This window comes from Zonotrichia albicollis, chromosome 1 (assembly GCF_047830755.1).
Source record: "Zonotrichia albicollis isolate bZonAlb1 chromosome 1, bZonAlb1.hap1, whole genome shotgun sequence".
Lineage (NCBI taxonomy): Eukaryota > Metazoa > Chordata > Aves > Passeriformes > Passerellidae > Zonotrichia > Zonotrichia albicollis.
In genome coordinates, this window is record NC_133819.1 from 56,835,377 (window position 1) to 56,859,201 (window position 23,825).

Consider the following 23,825-nt stretch of genomic DNA (forward strand, 5'->3'; position numbering starts at 1 on the left):
TAAACCTGCTAGGAGAATTTCTGGAATTTAAAAATAGCAGAAGGATACCCTAAGATGTAACCTGTCAGCTAAATTCACAAACTCAGTACTGACACTGTTTAAGAACACAGTTTTCCAACAACAGGATTGTTAATTGTTTGTAGTGCAGCAGAATTACAATGCCACTGTAGAACACAAATTTTGCAAAATACATACCAGCTTTACAGGAAAGATTACACAAAACATAATGTCAGATGTTGGAATGTTGGGGGACACAAGGCAGATGATGAACTTTGGACCTGGTTAACAAAAGAGATTTGATAACAGGATGCCTTGGCAAAAGCAAACGGAAATTTGAAAATTAGACCTCGATTACAAGATTAATTCAGACAGGTTTACCAGAAAAAGAAAATTCCATTAAACTTTGCAAGTAAGAGATGTTGTTATATGCATAATTTTGTGTATGTGATTTTAACCTAATAATTGTAGTACACATTACTAGTCTCCCTGAAATAGTACATAAGCATTTGTATCCCACAAAAAAAATCAGATTATGATCACCCAGTCAGTCTCTCCATCTCTCTCCATCACCGACAGTCAGATTTGGACACATCTAAGCTTTAACAGTTCTCCAGCAGACTATAATGCATCATAACCCAGAAAACAAACAAAAAAAAATCTCAGTTCATAAAAAAACCTCGAAGGGGATCTGAAAGAGGAAAAAAAAATAGGATATCACACAGATCTGCTTTCATGTACATGCCAGCTAGCCTTTATCCTACTATCTTTAGGATTGTCTAAAAATAGCCACTAACATCTAACAGTACTCTAGACAAATATTCTAGTTACAAGCTACCTTACTAGTACCTGAATTGTGACCAAAAACCTTAGGAATGTTTGCCTTATCTGCTATTGTTTCCAATCCTGCCAGTTACACTGCTTTACAAAATATAGAACTGAATATGGAAGTTGAGGAAAACTATGAGCAGAAATTATGAGCTTTAATAAACACATTTTTACCTTCCTACTGAGCACAGTAGGTAAAGGCAAACTGAAGCATGGTCACTTTTTCAGTCCCACTGGGCCAAATAGTCAAATCAAGGGAAGGACACAATGTGGACCACTGAGACAGAGCAAAAATTAATGCAAAAAAACCCCTAAACAACCTATTCAGTTATAATAGACCATTTCCAAAAATATACAGAGTTGAAGGGCTAAACTTTTGACATATGAACAATGGATAAAATGAAAATGAACAGCTGGAAAATATATTCAAAATTAGCATATTTCTGTGTATTATCTTGGACATCAGTTCAAATCCAATTAAATTCACTGCTAACACTAAAAATTGCCTCAGTGGCTTTGGAGACGAATCTGATTGACTCCAGCTTTTTATACTGATATATATACAGCAACTTAACTCTAGCTAATGGAATCCCTTAGGGATTTTTGAAAGGCAAAGGGCTAAGTACCCTCAACTTTCCTGAGAGGGGGTGCTTATCATTCCACACAGTATTATCTCCCGTCTATGAGAAAAGAACAAAACTTGGTATGTAAGCGCTGGCTTCTGCTGAACTGAATTCCACATCTTGCAAGCCTTTTTTGTACTGAAGTTTGGGCTGTGAAAGCAAACTGCTTAGCTATCTATTTTGGATTACAAGTTACAACAAAGAAAAAAAATAGTAGTGGGACAGTATTGATTTATTGGCTAGTAGAAGGCAAGGTGTTGATGCTTAGCCACAATTCCCTGCTGTTAAAGAGCCACTCTAAAATGGAATGGACTGACAAAATAACCTGATTTTGAACCATTAGCCAACATGTCTTATTTAGACCAGTCAGTAACTGTTACTAGGACATCAGTCCACAACAAATGTTTATGTTTGGACTGAATGAATTGCAGGATATTAGATGGCAAAACAGTACTGTATCTATCTTTGCATTTCCTTGGATACTGCAACAAAACAGTCTAAAAAAGCAGTTGGAATGACTCTTGAACTGAATATGTTCTAGTTTTAGAAGCTGTGCTTTGGAAGGAATGCACAAAAATCTTCTCCAGGAATATTTGAGAAGGAATTTTTCATTTATTTCAAGGAGAATCCCACATAGTGGTTGACATTTTTCTTCAACATTTAAGATGTTCTCAAGACATTCTACACGGATCCTTTTATACAGATGGTACAAAAACCAACTGTATACTTCACCACAGATTTTCATTTGCTGCTTTTCAGTGGTAGTAACAAATTTATAGACATCTTGCAGTTCTTTCAGCATTCCAGGAAGTATTTTCTGCCACTCAAGAAAAACAGAACACATTCTGTTAAAAGTGTCTTGGTAAGTCTCAGCTACATGCCCTTTGTATTTATTCACCATCTTGTTTTTTTCTTGCAGGTTGTTTCAAATGTTCTGTGAAGCAACTCACTTGGCAATGAGCAAGAAGTCCTTAAACTAGACTTAATTGCTGATTACAATCAGTGGCATTTGGTTAGCTGATGCATAACAAAGGTGTGCCACCTTGACCAAGCATCAACAGAAGACTACTTTCCCCAAAAACAAGATCTCCCTGCACAAGGAGGTATGTAAATTGTGCAACCCAGTCTGCAATATATAACACAAGTTTTTTTCTCAAAGGCTAACCTTCTTGACAAAGTTAGGAACTATTTGTAGAACAAATTTGTCAGCATGTCCTAACTTATCTTCACTAAAACCTTGTGCAGTCACTAAGTAACCAGAGTTAAGCTGTCTCTGGATATGTTAAAAAAAATAGTGGATTTGGCACTCAGTGCCATGGTTTAGTTTATGTGGAGGTTTTAGGTTAAGTCATAAATTGGAGTTGATGACCTCAAAGGTCTTTTGCAACCTCGTTCATTCTGTGATTCTGTGCCTCATGTTTTTGGACTTGGCCATCTATCCAGCCTGTTCAGGTCCCTTTGTACAGGTCTCCTACCCTCCAGCAGATTGGCACATGCTCCCAGCTTGGTCTCATCTGCATATTTACTGATGGTGGACTCAATCCCCTCATCCAGATCACCGGTGAAGATACTGGCCCCAGTACCAACTCCTGGGGGCCCTCACTAGTGACTGGCCACCAACTGGATATACAGCACTGTTCACCACCATTCTCTGGGCCTGCCAACCAGCCAGTTCTTAACCCAGCAGAGTGCTCCTGTCCAAGCCATGGGCTGTCAGCTTTTCCAGGAATATGTTGCGGGAGATAGTGTCAAAGGCCTTGCTGAAGTTCAAATAGACAGCATCCACAGGTGGTCACCTGGTCGTAAAAGGAGATCAGGTTAGTCATCACAACCTACCCCTCCTAAACCCATGCTGGCTGGATCTGATTCCCTGGCTATCCTGAAGGTCCTGTGATGGCCCTCGGGGTGATCTGTTGCATTATCTTGCCAGGCACTGAGGTCAGGCTAACAAGACCAGATCCTCTTTCTGGCCCTTCTTGTAGATGGGCATCACACTGGCAAGCTTCCAGTCATCTGGGACCTCCCCATGAGCCAAGACTCCTGGTATATGATGGAGAGTGGCTCTGCAGGCTCATCTGCCAGCTCCTTCATCACCCTGGGATGGATCCCATCTGGTCCGATAGATTTGTGAGCATCTAAGTGGCTCAGCAGGCTCTGACTGTCTCCTCCTGCATAACAGAGTGACTATTCTGCTCTCTGATACCACCTCCCAGCCCAGGAGGCCAGCTGTCCTGAGGGGAACCTGTCTTTCTATTGACAATTGAGGTAAAGAAGATTTTAAGTACCTCTGCCTTTTCCTTGTCTTTAGTTACTGAATTTATCCACATCATATAGAGAATAGAGGTGGTCCTTGCCCTTCCTTTTGCCATTAATGTATTTCTAAAAACTAATTTTTGTTTTCCTTCATGGAAGAGGGCAGATTGAGTTCTAACTGGCCTTTTGCTTCTCTAATTTTTTTTTCTACATGACCTAGCAACTCCCTTAAGCATTTCCTGAGATACCTGACCCTCCTCCCAATGGTGATGCACCCTCTTTTTTTTCTTAGGTCCTTCAAAAGCTCCTTGCCTATCCAGGCCACTCATTTTCCTCATCGGCTCATCTTTTGGCACATAGAGAATCTGTTACTGTGCCTTCAAGATTTCTGTTTTGAAGCACGCTCATCCTTCCTGGAGTCCTTTTTTTCTAAGGGCTGCTTTCAAGGTACTCTCAGAATAAATGTCTTAAACAGGTCAAAGTCTGTCCTCCAGAAGTATGATGTGGAAGCTTTATTGATGCCCCTCCTTTTTCAACAAAGATTGAAAATTCTATAATTTCATGGTCACTGTGCCATAGACAGCTTCCAACCACCACATCTCCCACCAGCCCACCTCTGTTTGCAAATAACTGGTCTAGTGTAGTTCCTCCCCTTGTAGACTAACTCAACAGCTGTGACAAGAAGTTGTCCTTCATACACTCTAAGTACCACCTAGACAGCCTCTTCTTTGCTGTGTTGAGTTCCCAGGAGATATCTGGCAGATTAAAGTCACTTACAAGAACAAGGCCTGGTAATCTTGAAACATCCTCCAGTTGCTTGTAAGATAAGTCATCCACTTCCTCAGCCTGGCTGGCCGATCTATGGTAGACTCCTACCAGAATGTCAGCCTTGTTGGCCTACCCCCTGACTCTAACCCACAGGCAATCAGCCTTATCATCATTAATCTCAATTTCCATGGTGTCAAGAGCCTCCCTAATGTAAAGAGACATACCTCCACCTCTTCTCCCTCTCCTGTCTCTTCTAAAGAGCATTTTGCCAGTGCTCCAGTCCTGTGAGCCATCCTACCACATTTCCATGATGGTGACTACATCACAGCTCCCTTGCAGTAGCATGGCTTCCAGCTCCTCTTGTTTGTTACCCATGCTGCGCGCATTAGCGTACACACACCTTAACTGGGCTACTGATTTCACCCTTGACTGGCTTACCACACTTGGGCTTGTTTCTCAAGAGCACAGTTGCATCCCCTTCACCTTCTAACCTAGTTTAAAGCTCTGTCAGTCAGTTCTTCCAATTCATGGGCTAGAATCCTTTTTCCCTGGACAGATAGATGCAGCTCATCTGGCTCCAACAGGCTAGGTGCCATAAAAGTTGCTCCACAATCAAAGAACCCAAATGTTCATAACCAACATACAGATATTTCACATACAAATGTGAATGACACATCCATGCATACTCTGTTTGAGATGTATGGACTATGCAGGAGCACCTCAGTATGGATCATGACACTCTACAACTGACTAACTGCGTAAATAATTCAGTGCCAGTTTTTTCTTCTGGTGACGATAAAATCCCATTTTCATCATAATAATATACTGCTGTGAGTTTAAATTTCCCAAGGTCTTATTTTCAAGAAAAATAATAGCTTACAGCTATTTAATCCATCTAGAGATTACCTAGCAGACCTCAGTATGGGACTGGAATTCACAGGAGCAAGGTAATTAGAGATGTGAAAGACCTATTAGACCCCTGGCTTCATTCCTTACAATTTCCTCAGAGAACAGGTATTGATTTCCAATATACTTTGGATTACATCCATAATTACCAAGAGACAAAGAAAAAAATTAACAGTAGGTCACTTCCTGGAAAGTGGGAAAACTCAGGGCATCTGCTAGAAAGTGAGTCTGCATCTAAGGTCTTGCACTGATCTTTTACAGAAGATGTATATACTCAGCTAAAAAAAAATCAGTGCATGTGATAGAAAATAAGAACTCAATGATGAAAGAGTTGTAAGGACTTTTTTGTAAGACAGTATTTTCACTACTTGTATTTTCCAAAGAAGGAAAAAATAAAGATTTCTGATAGTGCCAGAGCATTATCTAATATGTCTTATTAACCAACATGTTAACTCAAATTAAGACCAAAACTGAGAGATAGAGACAAAGCTAGTTAATAGTATTTTTAAGAGATTTTAAATTTGGAACAGATGTGAATGATAGCTGCAGAACACATTTTAATAAAAACTAAATCTGCAAGGTGAAAATGGTGGGTGAAGAAAATAAGAAGCTCAATTTAAAAAGACTTCAAAATTATTTTAAATAACTTATTTTAATTTCTGAAATGAAGAGAATGCAATATCTTTGTAATGAGGAAAAGAACAATCTAGAAGGAAGAAAGTTTCACTTGGATTGTAATTTTAAAAAAGTAGTACCTTTCATAAAATATGTCCAAAACCATTAACTTACCAAGCAGTCTCAGAAAAGTCCATGAAAATAGTTTCTTAAGATCTTGAAACAGGTATTTTTTATATATATATAAAGCAAAAGCAAATGATTGTTGTGTGAATATATGTTAAACCAAAAAGTGATTGAGGAGCATATAGGAACTTAATTCTATTCTAAAATCAGGAACCAGCATTACCAAAAATATAAATAATCACAAACTTTATAGGAAAAGAAATTGTAGAGCAATTATGTTTAAGGATAATTTTAAAACCAAAACCACATTTGGTTTTTGACTAAAAAACCAAAGAAACAGAAGTTCTTCAAAGATTTAATGACATAAAATAGAAGAAATAACATAAACAGGAAAAATAATAGACACATAGAGAAAATCAGTTATTTGCTCAGGAGTATGAAGTAAGTCCATGGATTTGCTAAAGAAGAAAGCCTAAACTGCCTGCCAACATGTCCAGTGCCATATTTAGTCCAGTTTTACTCTTCATAATCACACCCAGAATTGAGATTAGACTCATGATCTATGGTGATTAGCAGTGGTGGATTAGTGAGGAAGTAGAAATTCAGAATTACATGTTCTTATTCCTATAGCTGCACAGTTTTGGATATTGACAAAAGTAGGTCCTTAACTGAAAAAGTATGTATGTTAGCTACATTTGATGCACTAATAGAGATGTATTGTAAAACATGTATTTTTCAATGCATGATTCATTCAAGAAATCTGTTTCTAGTACCAAAAATATGCACAAGAATTCATTCACACTTGAGATTAGTATGGTTCTTTTTTCTTTTACTATCGATAAACAAAGGCAAATGAAAGCTATGACCTTACACACACACACTTACATATATTCCAGTTTTAGGATAATTTTAATATTCACAGTAAATATTTTAACATCAAAAATAAGATAAATTAGGCAATAAAGAGCTAGCCACAGAAAGAATAAAAATATCAGCCTTGATTACCACTCCCTGTAACAAAAGCTCAGCTATAAAATAGTGGTCCTATTGAGTAATTAGAATTTTGTTACTAAAAGATGATGATTTTACCATTTGATATTTTTTCAGGGAAAAAAAACTCCAAGAAAATGCATTCACAGGAAAAGATGTTGGTGTTTGCATTGTCTGCCTAACTGTTTTTGAAGAAGGATGGTTTCCTTAACTTGAATTAGGGTATGCCAATACAAAACTCTTACTCTCGTTAATCAGCACTTAAATTAGTGTTGTTACTCATGACAGAAAGTGGTACTCAGCAGGCTTAAGGGTTCCTGTGTTTAAGTGTAATGGAACAGATAGGAGACAGACGAGCTAGACTGTGTAGGGAATGCAGCAAAGGTCTTGTAGATGGATAATGATGTTTACCAGAAACAGATATGAAGAAAAATTAACAACAGTCATACTTTATGGACTACACACTTAAAAAAAAATTTCACCATATCAATATAAAATGTTTATTGACATGTTTTTAGAGCAGCAACTCACACTGAACCAGGCCATGAGCAATTAAAAAAAAAAAAAGCCTTACTTTTATATATAGGACAGGTAGAATTTCAAGTCTTTACCCAATCAGGGCATATTGGAGCGAATGTCTTAGTACCCAAGATACTCAAATCCTTTTACAATTATAACTTGAGTAATTATGTTTGAAACATAACAGAAAAATGTTGTTTATTCCATGTGATGTAGGGGTTTGCATGTGAATGATTTTCACCATTGGAAAAAAAATGTATTCTTATGGTACCAGATTTGATTTGTGATCCTTTCTAAAATACTGCCATAAGAATAGGTATTAAAAAATATTCTTAAATTTAAAATAGTTTTTTGTTATATTCAACTCTATATTTGTTTTTCTGGTTGCATTTGGTTAAAATATGATAAAATTACATATCTAATAAAACTAGACATTTGGAAAATTTCTTCATATTTTTGTGTAACAAAGAAAAAGAAATTCCCATTAAAAAATAAGTTCTTCTTAACCAACCCTTCCTGACCTACTCCAGTCCTGAATATGTGAAGAAGATATAAATTATAACCTAACCAGATCAATTCAAACCACTGAAAAAAGAATATTAAAAAAAAAATCCAAATTTTCTACATAGCTGCTTATTATCCACTCACTATCCTATTTATGCTCAAGACTTAAAACATTAGAGTTATTTTCCATTTAACCTCTAAATTAAGGGATTAACCTTTCTACTTAGTCTCTTCAAAATCAAAGCTAACTTTTGTTAGGACATATACAAGCTTTCCAAATCTTCATGCTGATGTCTCCTCCAGACCTTCCCCCAAGACTGCCACAGTGCATTTCAGGCAAGAAAAACATATCTTCACATATCTTGTGATCTTTAATATTTCTGATCAATGACATACAGCAAGATCACTCACACCCTCAGCAAGCTGAGTGGTGCAGTTGACACAGTAGAAGGAAAGGATGCCATCCAGAGAGACCTGGACAAACTAGAGAAGTGGACCCATGAGAACCTTGAAGTCCAGGCACAAGTGTTACACCTGAGTCATGGCAATCCTAGATATTTGTACAGAGAGATGATACCAAGAAGGACTTGGGGGCTCTGGTGGAGGAAAAGCTGGACATATGACACCAATGTGTAGTTACATCCTGAAGGCCAACTGCATATCAAAAGTAGTGTGGCCAGCAGGTCTAAAGAGATGATTTTCTTCATCTACTCTGCCCTGCACATCCCATCTGGAGTGCTGTGTCCTGCTCTGGGTTTCTCAAAATAGGAATGACATGGACTTGTTGAAGCAGGTTCAGCAGAGGGCCATGAAGATCACAAGGGCACATAGTGATAGAACAAAAGTTCTGTGGTTTTAAAACTAAAAAAGGAGAGGTTTATTTTAGAAGTTAGGAAGAAGTTCTTTACTCAGGGTGGTGAGGCACTGGGACAGATTGCCCTGAGAATCTGTGGATTTTGTATCTCTGGAATTCTTCAAGTCCAGGTTGGATGGTAATTTGAGCAACTTGGTCTAGTGAGTGGCCACCCTGCCCATGGCAGGGAAACTGGAACTAGGCGATATTCAAGGTGCCTCCCCACACCAGCCTTTCTTTAATTCTATTATAAAGTAATTATTTGAAGTTTTCTTGTGAAGTGATTGGCCTAAGAATGAAGGACAGTTCACTTGACCCAGAATACTGAAGATGTAGCAGTTCACTTGACCCAGAATACTGAAGATGGAAATACTAATTTCTGCCAGGCTTGTCCTACTGTTCTTATTAATGTTCTCAATTGACTTTTCGGGAAAACATGTATTACTTTATCCCATCGCTGATGGTGAGAGAGTGAGAAGCCAGCTCTCCATGCCATAGTGAATCATGGAGTACATGCTGAATTCAGTGATTTGGGGGAAAGATGGCTATAATCCTTCTAGTCACTGGAAAATCTATTTTAGTATATGGGAGAGTGACAGAGAAATTGTTGCTAAAAATAGATAGGTTTATCCGCCTGTATTTCTCAAGCAACCAAGGGAAATCTGATTCTCAATAAGGTCATCTAAAGAAGAAGTCCCAGTTCCATTAAGATTTCTTTAGGTCTGAGCAAGAAATGAAAGGATTTAAGCACTTTAAATTTTGCCACAATGAAGGGCAAGAATGAGATACCTAAAGATGATAGTCCTTCCCAGAGAAAATTAAATATGCCAAACAACAGGAGACTAAAGAAGGGTTCCTCTGAGTTTACTTAGAGGGATTCTCCAGTATATTCCATGGGTGGCTTTAACATTGTTTTGAAAAAATATTATTTTCATTTGATAAAAGGAATATTTTGTTTCAGGATTTGAAACTGGACTCAGGGAAGATGGAAGTCTTGCCAATAGCTTGGTAATTAGTTTTCTCTTCTGAGAACTTAATTTCTTTCAAAGAGTTTTAACTTCCTGGTTAGGTGCTAAATGCTTAATTAAGTAAAAGGTAAGGATGACAGCCACAGTCATCTGGAGTAGTGCAACAATTTTCCAGAGCATACGGACAAATGACTATCATCAGGTTGCTGTTTTTTCTTTCTCCTAAAGCATTCAGTCCCTCTCAGGAATCATGTGATGGACCATGAGAATGTCACAATGGAAACATATCTTGTTCCTTTTTATAAAACTGAGAATGTAAAAAATGCAAATGCTGAGACGCGACTGGACTAAAGGGAAAGAAGCAGTGAACAGCAGCTGTAGATGAAGCTATATCTGAGACAAAGCTTCTTATGTTGACAAATCTATACACAAGAAGAAGGCTGTTGATTTGCCTTAAACAAACTTGGAGTTTCTGGATTCATTTCTCAAATACGTTGAGAAGCAATGAGGACTGTTGAGATAACAGGGTGGTTCTGTTGACACAACTTTTACTCAGAGGTTTTTGCTAGGATAGTAATGAAGAAAAATGTATAGGAAGAATGATAACTCACTTTCCTCAGCAGAAATAAAAGATTTCTCACATAAAACAACTCATATGCTCATCCCGAAAGTCTATAAAAATAAATTATTACATTGCAAATAATCAGCATTAAAAAAAATACTGAATCTCATTATACCATGCTACATGTGGATTTATACTTTGTTTAGAGGGAAAAATTGAATTTAACTTTAAAAGGACTAATGTATAGAATTACCTAAAATCATGCATTATATAAAAGCAAAATACTTCAGAGGAAACAAATTTTGCTAAAACATATAAATTTAAAAAGCATTAAATTTCATATTCACAGAACATAAAAGAATCACAGAATCAGAGAATAAGCAGAGTTGGAAGGGACCCACAAGGATCTTCAATGCCTGCCGTTGCATTTCCCCTTGTGAGGAAGTTGTAAACACCGAGGTTTCTCCTCAGTATCCTCTTTTTCAGGCTAAACACACCAAGTGACCTTGGCCACTCCTGATATGGCTTCCCCTCAAGGCTCTTCATTATCTTTACTGCCTTCCTTTGGACAGTCTCTAATACATTTATGTCTTTCTTATATTGCAGTCACCAAAGCTGTACACAGGACTTGAGGTGAGGCTGCCCCAGTGCAGAGCAGAGTGGGGCAATCCCCTCCCTTGCCCAGCTGGCAAGGCTGCGCCTGATGCATCTCAGGATACACCTGGCCCTCCTGGCTGCCAGAGCACTGCAGACTCACATTCAACTTCCTGTCAACCAGCATCCCCAGGTCATTTTCCACAGCCCTTCCTTCCAGCATCTCATTGCCCAATCTGTCTGTACATCCCAGGTTGCCCCATCCCAGGTGCAGAATCCAGCACTTTTCTTTGTTAAAATTCATACTGCTGGTGATTGCCTGGCCCTTTATTTCATCAAGGTCTCTCTGCAGAGTCTCCCTGCCTTCAAGGGAGTCAGTCTTTCTTCCCAATTTAGTATCATCTGCAAACTTAGTATCCCTTCAAGTCCTGCATCCAAGTTATTAATGAAGATACTGAAGAACACAGGGCCAAGGATGGAGCTCTGCGGAATCCCACTAGTGACAGGACACCAGTGTGATGTCACCCCATTCACTATAATCCTTTGTATCCAACCCCTGAGTCAGCTGTTCCCCCATCCTATGATGTGTTTAACCAGCTGTAGGCTGGATATTTTGTCCTGGAGGATACTGTGAGAGACAGTATGGAAAGATTTACTGAAATGCAAAAAGATTATATCAACCAGCTTCCCTTGATCACTTAGGTGGGTTACCTTGTCATAAAAGGAAGTCAGGCTTGACAAGCAGGACTTCCCTCTCAGGAAGCTGTGCTGGCTGTGAACAATTAACACATTATCTTTCAGGTGTTTTTCAGCACCTCCCAGGACAATCTTCTCCATAATTTCACCAGTCAGTGAAGTGAGACTGAAAGGCCTGTAGTTTACAAGGTATGGCCTGGGACAAGGTTACCAGCTTCCAGTCAACTGGGGCCTCTCCAGATTTAGAAGTGAAAATCATCGAGAGAGGTTTTGCAATGACACCAGCTAGCTCTTGAAGAACTCTCAGATTAATCCCTTCAGGCCCCATAGATTTATAGGGATCCAGCTGGAGCAGTAGATTATGCACAACTTCAGGGTCAGCTGGAAGTTTCTAATTCACATAGCCATGGCCGTCCAGCTCAGGGCACTGGGGGCCCATTAGTCTACTACTGATTTTGAAGACAGAGGCAAAAAAAGCATTAAACACCTCTGCTTGTCCATGAACCTGTTTGTGAGGTGACCATCTTCATCCTGTTATAGGCTGATATTTTCTACATTGCCTTTTGCCATTAATGCATTTGAAAAAACTCTTTTTATTGTGCCCCGCATTTCTGGCCAGCTTCAACTCTGGTTGAGCTTTGGCCCCGTGCCTTTTCTCCCAATGGTGGTGAACAAGCATCTCTGCATGCCATTCATGTCACAACACCTTGCTTCCACTGGGCATACACCTTCCTTCTTTGCATTAGCTCCAAAAAACAATCCCTGATTAGCAAAGCCAGTCTTCTCCCTCATCTGCTTGATTTCCAACATTTTGAAATTGCCTGTTCCTGTGCCCTGAGGAGGTGGTGCTTAAAAAATGGCCAGCATTTATGGATCCCAGAACTGTCAAAAGCATTTTCCTGCTCACCCTGAGCAGCTGGAAGTCTGCTTTCCTCATGTTCAGAGGTGAAGTGTTGCTGGCACTTTTCCTCTGGACAACAGTTTTAAAACTTGATTGTTTCATGGTTGCTGTGGCCAAGACAGCTACCAATCTCCACTTGACTCACAAGCCCTGCTTTGGCAATTGGCAGCAAATCAAGGAAAACATCTTTCCTAGTAGACTCACTTAGTACCTGTAATGTGAAGTTATCATTCAAGTGTTTTAGGTATGTTCTGGACCTGTTTGTGAAACTGTGTGGTATTCTCAGTTAACATATGGCAAGTTAAAGTCACCCATAAGGACAAGAGCAGTTAACTTGGAAGTGTCCCCTCATTCCTCAAAGAAAAATTCATCAGCACCACCATTTTCCTGACTACGTGGTCTATGGTAGACTAGCATGATGACACTGCATTATTTGTTTGTCCCTTGATTCTTAACCAGAGGCTCTCAACTGTGCCACTGTCAACTGTAAGCTCCATAATATTCTAAAATTTCAGTCCCTCCATTACATGCAACATACACACCTCATCTTGCCTACCCTATCTATCCCTCCTGAAGAGCTTGTATTCATCCAACACGGCACTCCAGTCACAGGACTCATCCCACCAGGTTTTGCATTGATGTCAAATCTCTGGAAAAGGAAAGCTTTGAGTTTATCTTGCTTGTTGCTTATATTGCATGCACTGGTAAAGAAACATTTCAGGTGTGGTTTGTTGTATCTGACACCTCATGAACCAGATTGAGGGATTCCACTTCCACTCACTTGCTTATGTTTTGGCACACCATCCCTTCACATAATAATAATATATATCATTATCAATCAAAGAGTAGGTAGGAATATAGGATAACAAAAATGCTAGAGGTTCTGAGTCATGACTTAAGCTCAGGTGAAATACAATCACTTTTATTTGGGAAATGGTGATGCTTGCACTTTTCTGTTCCCAAAAGGAGTATTAAATAAGACAAAAGAATTCATAATAAGAAGCATAACTCACTATTGTCTCCATCCTCCTTAAAAAGGAAGATTTAAAATCCTCTAACACATCTAGTGGCTTTAAAAAGCAGTAAATTTCAAACACTTGAACACTATTTTAAAATAATAACACCTTAAGAAAAATAACTGCAGGAGATGGATTCACTAAGATCAAATTTTGTGATCCACTTTTACTTACTGCCAGTTTGGGTCCTAGAGTGAAACAAGGAAAAGGGAAAGGTGATAGTAACTGACAGAATTGAAGAAAATGTTTAGTTTAGCTGACTTAACTCTCTGTTTTAAAACCAGGAAATGTTTCTTGATAACCAGAAAACTAGTGTTTTACTGATTTCCATGTTATCAAGACATCATCAAGTGATATTCCTACCTAAATCCATGTTTGGCTTGCTCTTTGTACCCAGAAGCCTGGCATATAGTAATTGCTCCTCACTCCATTAGTAATTTCCACATTTTGCTTCCTTTTATTGCTGCTGCTATTTTGACTTAAATGTTTTAGTTTAAACAGCTTCTTCACCAGTAATTATTATAGCAATTAACTAGAAAATTTTGTGAAATTATGCCAGTGAATAATATTAACTCATGGGAGAAATACTTGTAGAACTAAACTTTATCCTCTATTGTTTTCCTATAAAATTATTCAAAATATGCAGCCCATCTGTGCTGCTCTTACTCATTGATTATTAAGCTGTTAAGTCTATCCATTTCTTCAAGTGAAGTTAATCCCATATTAAGGTGCTACTCACTAGGGTTCTTTATAATAAATTTTAAAGTTATTCACTAACACTTTCAATGGAAATACTATATTGTAGAAAATGCCATTAAAATATACAAACAATAAAAATTCAACTACCTCTAAAACTAAAAACATGAGGAAAAAACCCCATATTACGGATTTTCCAGTATGCTTTCCCTGAAATAAAGATGTAGAAAACCTCACTAGTACTATTCCCAAATTTTAAGTAATCCTTCAGAATAAACTAGAAATACAGTTAAAAAGATAAACCAATTTTTCATTGACCTTTAAACGACCCATATTCATTGAAATTTTCATTTAGATCAGTTAAGTAGCCAATTTTTAATATCTTTAAAATATTTAAAAAATTGAAATCTGAAGTGTTTCAACTCTTAAAGGTATCTTCCTGAAGCTCTAGCAGTTCAATAGTCGACCTAACTGAAAAGCTGTGCATACTCAGACATTCTGGTTATCTATTCCTCAGCTCAGGAAGTTATTTCATCATCCAACTCTCAAAACAGGCAAGTATTCACTGGATATCAATTTACATATCGCAAGTTTATGAACATTTTTGACTCCTTTTTTGACTGACCATCCATGATCAGTCACATCTGCTCCCTCAAGAGACATGCTAACTTTATCCCTTTTTTTCCTCCACCTGGGAAAAGGATCAAATTACCTTGCTTTAGTCTGTCTAGTTCCAAAGCTGTAGGGAAATGGAGCAAAGGACTGAAAATAGCTGATTAGAGTAAAAGAAAGGAGAAGGGATAAGAAAGGCTTTCCTTTGAAAACTTTATGGAAGCTACTGAAAAGAAGGGAGGAACAACATAAGTGGTTTTTTTCCATGGCAAGCTCTGACTGGCAGCTCTCTCCCAGAAAGTTTACTCAACTCCAGAGGATCAACTCCAGAGCTGACATTTGGGAGAATTTGAATTTTCTCTAATTACTGGGAGAATTTGTTCTTGCTAGGAGACCTCCAGGAACAGGTAATCTAGAGAATTACCTTAAGTACTTTTAGGAGCACCTTTTTCTTAAACTCATGAAGAAAAAGACTTATTTATTTTCCTTGGTATTCTTATCAAAATGAAAAAGAGGTTTGCAAACAGAACAGATGCTGCTCTATTTCACAGAAATTATTTGTATTGGTTGTAGATAATTACATAATCTGTACATTTTAATTATAGCAAGAAACATATCACTGTGGTCAATTGCTGAGACAAAGCTGAACTGCAATACTATATTTGTTCCTATTTTTAAGAAAAACAGCCTGCTTTTAGACAATTTAAAGTTTTTCTGTCAGTTTGGTGTGGCAGTTGCAAAAAAAAAAAAGATTAAAAAATAAAATATTGCATAATTTACAATATTGCAATTATTTACAATGTTCACCCAAATACAGAACAGAAAATAAGACATTAGGTATAATTTCTGCAGAAAAGGATTATGTGTTATTGTGTATAATCAGAAGCTAAGCAGGAGTAAAACATACTACAACATTGCACAAAATATCATCATAGTTATGGACATCTTAAAAGATAGATGGAGAATTATTCGTGCAGAAGGAATTTGATATCAGCAGTAATCCAACTTGGATTCCAAGTTTGGACAATACATTTTAAAAAATATTGAGTTCAGAAGAAAGTAGCAAAAACTGTTGGTTTAAGAAATTTTTTTACAAAGAAAGATGCATAAAATTGTGGCTGGTAATTTGAAGGAAGTGGAAATTGGCAATGGAAATGTTCATGCTGCAGCAAGAACAAAGAAATAATATGTTTTTAATATCTAGTGTGTAAGCAAAAAATAATTTCTTCATTTATGGCAAAATAGATTAAGAAGATGTATAAGAACAAAGTGTCTTCACTGGCGTTATCTATAAACAAATTGGATTCTATAAACATGTTCTTTCTGCCAAAGAACTTAAAGTCACCAGCCAAAGTTGCATAGGATACACATTCAAACAAAAAAACCCCTTAATGTATCATCAGTATTTATGTCAATGAGGGAACTGAATTGCTGCCTTACCAACAGCCATGTAAACCAGGGGAAATACGGTACTTTGTGGAATTAGAGAAGTAATGCAAGTCAGAATAAAATCAGGACCACTCTTATCTTGTCAATATATATTGCAGTACTATCTTCAAATTCTATAACAATATCATAATTCTAATATGAAAAGTCATCAAACATCAGTTATTGGTCTCCCCTCAGGTCTTATAAATACCTCCAACAACTCTCTCATACCTCTGTCCCTTTGAGAGAAATGCTATAATTCTCCAGCACCATTTTAGAGAGCTAGTCTCAGTCCTTAGTCAATCAGTCACGATTCCAAATTTCCAATTAGTGCAGGCTCCTAAAAGACAAATCTAACCCTATTTATGATTTTTCTCAATTTTTATTGAAGCCTACTAGAAATAACCTGGACATTACCAAAGATCTGTGGACCTTTTTTTGAAAATCCAGTTTTGAATCAAAGTAAAATAAATGACCACTTCTAGTCTCAACTAAAACTAGCAAACAAGCAAGGATTATTATTTAAACTTCTAGAATAATACTTCACTCTTGCTTTCTATTTGTACTTTTTTATTTATTTTTCCCTTTACTGTTAGTAAGGACAAGATAACTAAAGAACTTATTTAATCTAAATCTCATATTATAATTTATTTTATATTAAATTTTGAAAGACATCAGAAAACAAAAAAGTAACTAATGTTACCACTTGAATACTTTTAGTAATTTATATTAAATTAAATACATTATAATAAGCTTCAGACTTCAGGTAAGCTGTGTAATTTAAAGTGTCATATTTACTCTGATTAGTTTTTAAAAAGTAATGATAGTGTTGCAGAAATAACGCCAGGATTTTCTAACACTATTTTTAATATTAGAAAGTTGGCATGTCTCTAGAACAGGGCTGGGTGTGCATGGGATCCCTCTCCCAAACACACAGCCACTTTTCCAAAACTTGTCATTATTAATATATTTTAGCAAAAAAAAAAAAGTTCATTTGCTATAAATTACATAGTTCTCTCCATCAATTAGTATTCTACTTTCTATTGGTTATTGATTTCATCATCTCACTCTAATGAGTCCACATTTTCAGTCTTTATTTTACATTTTTTCCATCTAGAAAGGTTGTCAGGACAATTGTTGAATTGTCTTTCTTAGTTTCTTCTTTACCTCCAGGTTCTGCAAAATGCCCTAGTGGTTCACGTTCAGCAATGTATCTCTCCCAGGCTTTGTTTATTGAAGCATATCAAGGCTGACTGCAACTGTTTCAGCAAAACCTAAAGTTTCAGTAATTTTCCCAAACTGTGTTCCCACAGTAGCAGCTTATGGCAAGCATTTAATTCTGGCTACTGTGGCATATGACAGGGTGGAAAATTACACTGCTTATGATTAAATAATTAATTAGAAAAGTTAATTAAAATAATTAATTAAGAAAGATATCAGGGAAGTCATATAATTTCCAACAATAACATCTTACAGAATGCAGAATTTTGGATTTCTTTACACATATTCCTCTCCATTTTATTGCAACTTATAAGCTCACAGTGCTATTTTGGTTTATACATGGGAAAAAACAAGTTAACAAACGTCTGTCTTTATCCTTAAGTTCAAAACTGATCTGGGCCAAGGGTCCTTCTATATCAGGTATTCTCAGTCTCACTGCAATGGTTGAATTGCTCAGGTTGACAGTCTGAAACATGACCATAGGTCATAGCCAAGGTAAAAGAGCAGCAGAGAGGAATCTGTGACACACTTAACTGCACTTTTCATATTTTTCAGGATTACACAAACTGCTAGGGAAATGAGGTGCTTCTTTAACCTGGGGAAGAATGGGGAGCAAGTAAACATCAGCTCCTGCCAGCTCTGAAAGACAGCCGTGGAGTCTGGAAGTAGGGTCCAACAGCTGAAGTAATTCACATCTTCAATAAGCAACAGTTTGCTTCAGGGCTCAGCGGTCAGAGTCCTCAGATCATACAGACACTGTCAGCAAGAACTCTATCAAGCTGCTGTTAACAGTTGACTTTATAATGCATCCAAATACTAAGCCTGGTTTAGATAGACTTTATCGACATCAACATCAACTAAACTGTAGGCAACTTTAAACACTGTCAAGTCCTTATACAATATGCCTTAGAAGATTAATTTTAATACACCTAAAGCAGACTGCATGGGTAAAAGAAACCTGTTTGATGAGGAAGAAGCATTAACTACACAGCAGAAAAACTAAAAGAAACAAAACACCTATTTGTAAAAGTTGTTAACTAGTTCTTTTTTCCTTGAAATCTCCTTCCTGAAAGTTTTTGTATATTATTTTTGTTTTACTGATGAGTTGGAGAAATCAGAACAAAGCAAGACAAGCAGCAAACCTATTTTTAAAACGACTGTACTTGCACTGCATCTTGGATTCCACTCCTAAAACATATCACAAAGTATTTTGTGGAGATGAAAATCATAAAGAGTCCGGCATTCACATTCTCTGAAAAAATTCCTTCACCCAAGAATTTTATCCTGGGAATCTGAGCGGCCTCAGTGAAAAGGAAAACAATTCTTACCTCATTTGCTTCTCCTGTGTTTTCCTCATGTGGAATCTATTTGGAGATTGTTTACCCACAGGTGATCGCCTGATTGGATTCTGGTGTGGGTTGTTTTGACTCTTTGGCCAATTAGTGCCAAGCTGTGTCAGGACTCTGGAAAGAGTCATGAGTTTTCATTACTATCTTTTTAGCATTGAGTAAGTATATTTTCTGTATTCTTTAATATAATATACTACAATAAAGTAATAAATTAGCTTTCTGAGAACATGGAGTCAGATGCATCATTCCTGCCTTCGTCAGGGCATCCCTGCAAACACAATAAAAGAGAAAGAAGCAACTCTCCTTTAGACAAACATGTAACAAATCTGGCTTTATTTTATATTTTTGCCATAGATATCCTGTGATACATTTGTTGATCCATTTAATTTCTCTTCCACTGCTTCTGATCTGTGAAATCTGTTTTCCCAGAGATGTTTTGCTGAGCAAAGCTACGTTCAACTATGTATGGCTCATGTCAACATAAGTAACATCCAAACTAGAAGAAATTTGTTCCTTTTTTATTCCCTTTCCCTGGCTTTTTGGTGACATTTTTGAGATTGCATTGATCTTCATAAATGAGGTATTGTGGGAAGATACGCTTTCCTGTGTATAAAATATATTCTTTCAATACACACTTGCCAAATGCTTGATGGTCAAGAATCACATGTTGCCTTCCTAGCAGTATATAACAATGAATGCTCCAATCATCTTCATCAAATGTAGCATGGGGTAAGGAAGCTTAGGGTCCATTAATGACTCCATTAATGACAAAGAAACCTTACAGCAGGAAGACCATAAGCTTGTGCAGAAAGGAGTCTGGGACACTGTCAAGGATAGAGTAAAGTTAAAATTTGACAGTAACTTAACATGAAAATCCAGAATCAAAATGCAACTTAGGCATTCCTTTATCCTCCTTCTATAATCTAATAAATGTAACCAATATTTCTATTTTTGGTTTCAGAACAAAGTAACTTAGACTATGTGGGGCAACAATATTTGAGTCTACAAACTTACATCAAATTAATAGAAGTATCTCTATTTTCAGTTTTCAAACACTTGCACTTCATTCCTACAACCTATTGCCGGCCGGGGGAACATGTACAAATCACAAACAAGGACTGCTGTGGAACGTGCCTTGAGGTGTTTTATTTTTCAGCATCAGTCTCATTACATGGTTATGAAAATGGGAAGATGCCACCAGCTCACAGGCCAGGCACCAGACGCAGAACTTAATGTTACAACTTACTTTATAAGTTTTTTGATCAATCACACAAAGCAAAAGCATATTGATAGTAGTTCTATCCAACCACTATAAGCACACGTACCTTTGGTTAAAACAATGCTTGCTTATTTCAAATACACTTGTAAGCCTTAAAACACAAAGCACAGAGCTCCATTATTAAGCTTCAAACTTCCAATATCCTACTAGATATACTTTTCTGTAGCTTAGAGAGTTATTCCAGACAAGCGTTAATACACAGACCATTGTTCTATTTGTCCTTGCTTTTCTACTTTTTAAATAATTTTTCTGCTGACCTATCTCATGGCTGCTGCTTAGCGCTAATCACAGTTCTACTGTCTCTGAGGCCTGCCTTTTGCAGCTTTCCCAAAACCCTCTGATTTTGGGGATTCCCACACAACCATGCAAGTAAACATGCAACTCAAATGATATTTTTCTGTTCCTGAAGCCAACTCTTTCAAGAATAGCTTTGCAGAAAGTATTGTTTCTGAAGAAAACTTTCACATAAACGTTTATATTTGATGAATAATTTTGACACTAATTACTATTAAATATTTTAACACATATTAGAAAATGTCAATTTTCATTAAATATTAAATTTTTTTTTGGTAAAATGATAGAATTCCATTATAAAGGCAAAAATAAATTACTAAAACCTGAAAATTTTGATGGAAGTTTTTTCACTTCAGTCGTACTCATAAATGGAAAATGTCCATTATTGTTGTTGCCAAGTGCTTTATGTTTTTCTAAATGTTATCAAACATTGGTTTGTAAAAATGAGTGGGAAAGAAGTGTTGATACTATTGATTCCAAAATTAGATTTGCCTTTCAACACATAGTATTTTAACCAGTGTAAGGACAAATAGCCTTTCCTTCTGTGTCTTTGTACACTTGACTCTTCTGATTATATATAGTAATATTTTTCATTTTAATTATTCTTTTCAACCAATTTTTTATTCTTTCTGATTAACAATCAATGCATTTAATATCTGTCATGTCTATAACTGTTCTTGAAATCACCTCTCCTAGCATAACAATAGCTATAAAATTCTGAAAAATGGCCTTCAGTCCATCATTCAAACTCTTTACAAAAAAATGGAACATAGTTGAGTTCAGGACATTAAAGGAACCTGCCCACCTGATAAGAAGAGCTCTTCTAGAGAAAGTAAGAGCAAACTCTTGTCTTGTTGCAATTGCACATATATTCTACTTCCCTAATTTGCTTGTGGCATGCATTTTCAAACAAAATGGGTAAGTAAGTCATTGAAGAATTCAGCTTTCAAAACTGAAACACTATTACAACTTGAAGTTGCACTATCATATAACTTAATATCATCTGCTCATACACCATCATGCCCTGACAGCATCTCTCCTTCACTGCTACTTCCAAATCAAAATTATTTTCTTCCTCCTGGATTCTCAGTGTCCATAGGGCACTACCATAGCAAAACTGACTGTTGAAGGAGGACGTAGGAGCCTTCTGTATATTTGAGGACTGTCATCAACAATTTCATCAAAAAGTATGCACTACACTGGGACAGCTTTATACATGCTTACCTTCTGGACAAGTTATCGGAACTTTGCAATTAGTTCACTGTGTATCCCTGCTGCTTACTAAGTTAGGCACACTCTGCATTGCAGCAGCTGTATACATCACATAGCATACGGTACCTCTTAGCCATTGGTAGGCAAAATTTGTGAAGTGTTTGGCCTAGGTATGTCTAGTTCTGGTGTATGAGAATGGGTAAATGTCTTATTAAAGTTGCAGTATGGCACATAGCTTTGAATCATAAATTTAGTTAATCAGCAAAAAAAATGCATATGGAATAATTTGACCTGATTTGCTCTTTGAAATCTTACATATGTTTCAACATATTTTTTTGTAAATTTTAGTGTTTTGCTCCAATATCTTTTATCAGTGACTCTGCCTGAGTTATTGTTCCCTGTTTTTGTTCACTTTGAAAAATTGAATACAGTATTTACTTTTGCCATTTATCTGTCCCTTTAATCATCTGTTAGCCCACAAATGTATTTACAAAGGTTTCCAAATTACACTGACTTGTTTAAGCATCCTTCAGACATTTACTATGAGAAGTATTAGAGGTCTATATGTCTATATCCTTATGAACTTTTGATGTTCAAAAGTGGTCTAGTTTGAGCAACAGGTGTCTGCCAAGAAAGGTGGGAACCTCCGTGGGAATGGAAAATATGATATCCTTCCCTCTCAAGCCCCTCCCTCTTTCTCACCAACAGTGTAGGGAGAGAGGAGTTCTGGTCAATTTGTCACTCGAGATGTTTTCTGTTTGCCCAGGGAGAGAAGCTTGTTTTCTGCTATGCTATGGGGTCACTCCCACAGGAAAACAGTCTTCCCAAAACTGTTTTGGTGTGGGTCACTTGTCCACAGGGTGCAGTCCTTGAAAGATAGGCTGCTCTAGTCTGGAAGCAACGGCCCTTTATCTCTGGAAGCAGGGGCCCTCTGTCTCTCTCTCCATCAGGTCTCCCACTAGACCACAGCTTTCTCTAGCATACACCTGCTCCAGGGCTTCCCATGGGCTGCAAGTGGATCTCTGCATCCCCCACAGACTTCATGGATTACAGGGAACAGGGTTTTTTTCACCATAGTCCTAACCAGGGCTTGCAGAGAATCTCAGCTCCAACACCTGAAGCACCTTCACCCCTCCTTTCCTTCCACTGACCTTGGTGCCGCCATGTTGTTTTCCCTCACACGTGCTCACTTTTTCCTCTTCTCTGACTAGAAGAAAAACTACTGCTTGTAGGTACCATTGTAAACAAGTTCCACTAATTCAAAGATTCTTGCAGGATCCTGCAGTGCTGAGAAGTTGATCTTGTCTAGGTTCCATATCAGGGAATCACTCGTCATACTTCCACACCTAACCAGGCTGCCCCATCGCCATCGTGCAGGCAGTGGCAGCTGCTGGCGCTATTTTAAAACCTCTCTTCATGTGGCATGCCAGGAAGGGGAAGCAACCACTGCTGCCCCTGCATTTTGCCCTCAGCACAACTGGCTAGGAATGGCCAGGCAGTCAAGGCTTGCCGCGGGTCTTCTCAAGATGTCTGTGGCCACAGGGGTGCATTGGCGCATGCTGCCACCAGGGCAGCACTTCACCACCCCTGGAAAACCTGTGTCTGTGGTGTTTTGATTTTCTTCTTAAACATGTCATCACAGAGGCACTACCAACTTCTCTGACTGGGCCCAGCAGAATGTCCACCTTCAGAGCCATCAGAGATTGGCTTTGTTGGACATGGTGGAATCTTCCAGCAGCTTCTCACAGAAGTTACCCCTGTGGCCCCCTCCACTACCAAAAAGCAGGCTTTGCCAAACTAACACACAAACCCACAGGGGTAGCCGATCATGGTGAGTGTAGCAGACACTCTGAAGCCACTGAATGTCCAGATGTCGGATTAAAATATAGAAAGAATCCCTAAAGCAGTAATAGAAAAGAGCAGGGCAGAGCACCACTCCCCTGGGTAGCTTATTGGCAATGGTTAGTCCCTGGGTCAGGCTGCACAGAGGGGGCGGCCCCAGGGAATCAGGTGCT

At 37.7% G+C, this 23,825-nt stretch overlaps 1 long non-coding RNA gene across 1 annotated transcript; it reads left to right on the forward strand.

Annotated features, from left to right (window-relative positions):
- Positions 1 to 1,770: 1,770 nt before the first annotated feature.
- Positions 1,771 to 19,241, forward strand: LOC113459269 (uncharacterized). Its single transcript, XR_003380364.2, has 3 exons — positions 1,771 to 2,154; positions 2,368 to 2,551; positions 18,232 to 19,241. It is a non-coding gene; the product is annotated as an uncharacterized LOC113459269 (long non-coding RNA).
- Positions 19,242 to 23,825: the final 4,584 nt, after the last annotated feature.